The sequence below is a fragment of the Triticum aestivum genome, chromosome 2D, assembly GCF_018294505.1.
Source record: "Triticum aestivum cultivar Chinese Spring chromosome 2D, IWGSC CS RefSeq v2.1, whole genome shotgun sequence".
Lineage (NCBI taxonomy): Eukaryota > Viridiplantae > Streptophyta > Magnoliopsida > Poales > Poaceae > Triticum > Triticum aestivum.
This window is the reverse complement of record NC_057799.1, coordinates 397,360,348-397,364,673: the sequence shown is the minus strand read 5'-3', so window position 1 is coordinate 397,364,673 and position 4,326 is coordinate 397,360,348.

Sequence of the window (4,326 nt, the reverse complement as noted above, 5' to 3'; positions counted from 1 at the left end):
CTTTTCCACACTTGCTATACTAACTTTATTGTGACTTTATCTAAACAGCCCCTACTTTCTATTTACGCGCTCTTTATTATCTTGCAAACCTATCCAAAAACACGTACAAAGTACTTCTAGTTTCATACTTGTTTTAGGTAAAGCGAACGTTAAGTGTGCGTAGAGTTGTATCGGTGGTCGATAGAACTTGAGGGAATATTTGTTCTACCTTTAGCTCCTCGTTGGGTTCGACACTCTTACTTATCGAAAGAGGCTACAATTGATCCCCTATACTTGTGGGTTATCAAGACCTTTTTCTGGCGCCGTTGCCGGGGAGTTATAGCGTGGGGTGAATATTCTCGTGTGTGCTTGTTTGCTTTATCACTAAGTAATTTTTATTTGCTATTCTTAGTTGTTTTCTATCTTTAGTTATGGGTAGGAAACGCAAAGTACCAGAAAAAATAGTTGTACCTACTGAACCAATGGTTGAAGAACCACTCAAAATCTATCACACTCCTGAAGCTTTTTACTTGGATCATCTTCGATCCCTATGTGCTCATGCTGAAACCCCAACTAGCTTAGTTGTGGGAAAATCTTTAGATGAGCATGCTTGTTATGTGCGACACCGCTTATCTCAAAAAGGGAAACTTTTACTAGATCAAATTCATCGTTTGCAATGATATGCTTGGAATTTATGTGAAATATATGATTTTACTTGTTGTTCTGGAGACCCTAAGAAACACCTTTCCTACCAATGTTTGTTTAGGGATAATGGAATCGTATCTTCTTATGCTAAGGGTGTTTATAATTACTATGATGTTCAACAAATTGAAGAATTTGTTGCTTTTAAGGGTGCTTATGAAATTGCTTCTTTGATTGAAAAGTATGATGCTACTCTTTACAAGTCTGAAAATTTTGCCATACTTGAATATTGTTATGATAATTATGCTTCTAATGCCTATATTAAACCATATATTGAGGACTCCTCCGCTGTCCAAGAAGAGACTAATATTTTGCAGGAGTCTATGGAAGAAGAAATTGATGAAACTGTGAGCTCATTGGATGAAAAAGATAAGGAGGAGAGCGAAGAACAAAAGGAGGAAGAGCGGATTGATCACCCATGCCCACCTTCTAATGAGAGTAACTCTTCAACTCATACATTATTTAAATTCCCTTCGTGCTTACCGAAGGATGAATGCTATGATAACTATTATGATCCTGTTGATTCTCTTGAAATATCCCTTTTTGATGATGCTTGCTATGCTTGTGGCCAAGATGCCAATATTAATTATGCTTATGGAGATGAACTTGCTATAGTTCCTTATGTTAAACATGAAATTGTTGCTATTGCACCCACACATGATAGTCCTATTATCTTTTTGAATTCTCCAAATTACACTATATCGGAGATGTTTGCACTTATTAAGGATTATATTGATGGGTTGCCTTCTACCGTTGCACATGATGATTTTTATAGATATAATATGCACGTGCTTGCTGCTCCCACTTGCAGTTATTATGAGAGAGGAACTACATCTCCACCTCTCTATGTTTCCAACATGATAAAATTGCAAGAAACTGTTTATACTATGCATTGGCCTTTACTATGTGTGCATGAATTGTTCTTTTACGACATGCCGATGCATAGGAAGAGAGTTAGACTTCGTCATTGCTTGATATATGTTGCTTTGTGCTCACTACTAAATGCCAAATCATTGCTAATTAAAATTGGCTTTGATATACCTTGGGATCCTGGTGGATTCACTACTTGAGCACTATATGCCTAGCTTAATGGCTTTAAAGAAAGCGCTGCCAGGGAGACAACCCGGAAGTTTTAGAGAGTCATTTATTTCTGTTGTGTGCTTTTATAAAGTTTAAAAACAAAAAATAAATAAAGAGGGGAACCTAAAACTTTTTCAAGAAAGGAAAGTGAAAGTGAGAAAGACGAGCATTATTAAAGTGGGAGCTAGCCTTGAACTTTGTTCATGCTCACGGAAACTTTGTGAATCTTGATTACAGAAACTTTTCAACAAAAATAATTATCCCCTTGTACAATTCCATTGTATTATAAAAATGTTTACAATGCTTGTTGGTTTGTGCGGTGCAGGACAGAAACTTTGGCTGTAGTGCGCGATTTTACATGTTTTACTGGAACGTCAAATGGTTCTGAAACTTTTTGAAATGTATTTCTATACAAACTTTTTATTTTTCATAATTTTGGCAGAATTTTTCAAGTATCAGAAGTATGGTGAATGTTCAGATTGTGACAGACTGTTCTATTTTAGATAGATTCTGTTTTTGATGCATAGTTTGCTTGTTTTGATGAAACTATCGATTTATATCAGTGGATTAAGCCATGAAAAAGTTATATTACAGTAGCTACAATGCCAAAACAAAATATGAATTGGTTTGCAACAGTACTTAGAGTAGTGATTTGCTTTACTATACTAACGGATCTTACCGAGTTTTCTGTTGAAGTTTTGTGTGGATGAAGTGTTCGAAGATCGAGGAGGTCTCGATATGAGGAGAAGGAGGAGAGGCAAGAGCTAAAGCTTGGGGATGCCCAAGGCAACCCAAGTAAATATTCAAGGAGACTCAAGCGTCTAAGCTTGGGGATGCCCCGGGAGGCATCCCCTCTTTCTTCAACAAATATCGGTATGTTTTCGGATTCGTTTCGTTCATGCGATATGTGCAATCTTGGAGCGTCTTTTGCATTTAGTTTTCATTTTTATTTTATGCACCATGCTGGTATGAGGTAGTCCTTGGTTGATTTATAGAATTCTCATTGCACTTCACTTATATTCTTTGAGTATGGCTTTATAGAATGCTTCATGTGCTTCGCTTATATCATTTGAAGTTTGGATTGCCTGTTTCTCTTCACATAGAAAACCGCCATTTGTAGAATGCTCTTTTGCTTCACTTATATTTGTTAGAGCGTGGGCATATCTTTTGTAGAAAGAATTAAACTCTCTTGCTTCACTTATATCTATTTAGAGAGATGACAGGAACTGGTCATTCACATGGTTAGTCATAAAATCCTACATAAAACTTGTAGATCACTGAATATGATATGTTTGATTCCTTGCAATAGTTTTGCGATACAAAGATGGTGATATTAGAGTCATGCTTGTGGGTAGTTGTGGGAACTCATCTGTGATTCAGTACCGCATTTCATCCTCAGTCACAAGGGCAAGTTGAACGTGTCAACCAAGTTCTCGAAGACATGCTTCGAGCTTGTGTTATTTCCTTCGGCAAGAAATGGGAGGAATCTCTCCCGTATGTTGAGTTCTCTTATAATAATAGCTATCAAGCTAGTCTGTAAATGGCCCCCTTCGAAGTGTTATATGGACGAAAGTGCCGAACCCCTCTGAACTGGTCAGAAATTGGGGAACGTCCACTCTTTGGTCCGGATATTATCCAACATGCCGAAGAACAAGTCCGCATTATCCGTGAGAATCTCAAGACTGCTCAGTCACGTCAGAAGAGCCAGTATGACCGTCATCATAAAGACATGGTCTATCAACCTGGCGAAAAAGGCTTATATTCGAGTTACACCAATGAAGGGTGCTCACCGCTTCGAAATCAAGGGCAAGCTAGCTCCTCGCTATATTGGTCCATTCACTATTCTGGAAAGGTGTGGAAAAGTGGCATATCAACTGGAGCTTGCACCGAACCTTTCTCAGGTTCATGATGTTCCACGTGTCACAGCTCCGCCGTTGCTTCAAGGACCCAATCCGAGCAGTGATCATGAAGTGCTCGAATTGCAACAGGACCTCTCCTATAAAGAGCATCCAGTTCGCATTCTCGACCAAGCTGAACGCCGCACACGTCAGAAGGCGATCAAGTTCCTCAAGGTCCAGTGGTCGCATCATTCTGAAGATGAAGCCACTTGGGAACGTGAGGATCGCCTGCGTGATGAATACCCCGCACTGTTTCCTTCTACCTCCTAAATCTCGGGACGAGATTTCTTGTAGTGGAGGAGATTTGTAACGCCCGGATAATTAAGCCACAGTGATACTCTGCTAATGATGCAACGTCACCTTCGTTACTGTTGCTAATCTCTCGTTAGTTCAAAAACCGATTCAAAATTCAAATTCAAAATATCGCATACAACAAAAAGTTTTCAAACATTAGAACAAAAATGTTCGGTTAGTGCCAAATATTATGTAGGTAATTGTTGTGAAGGAAACCCATTTTTAGAAAATGCTAAAAGGCTCTAAAATAAATAGAACAGAAAAAGAAAAAGAAAAGCTAAAAGGAAATAAAAGAGAAAGCAACCCCCCCCCACACTGGGCTCCGGCCTAGCAGGCCACCGGCCCAATAGGGCAAACACCGAACCGGCCAAGC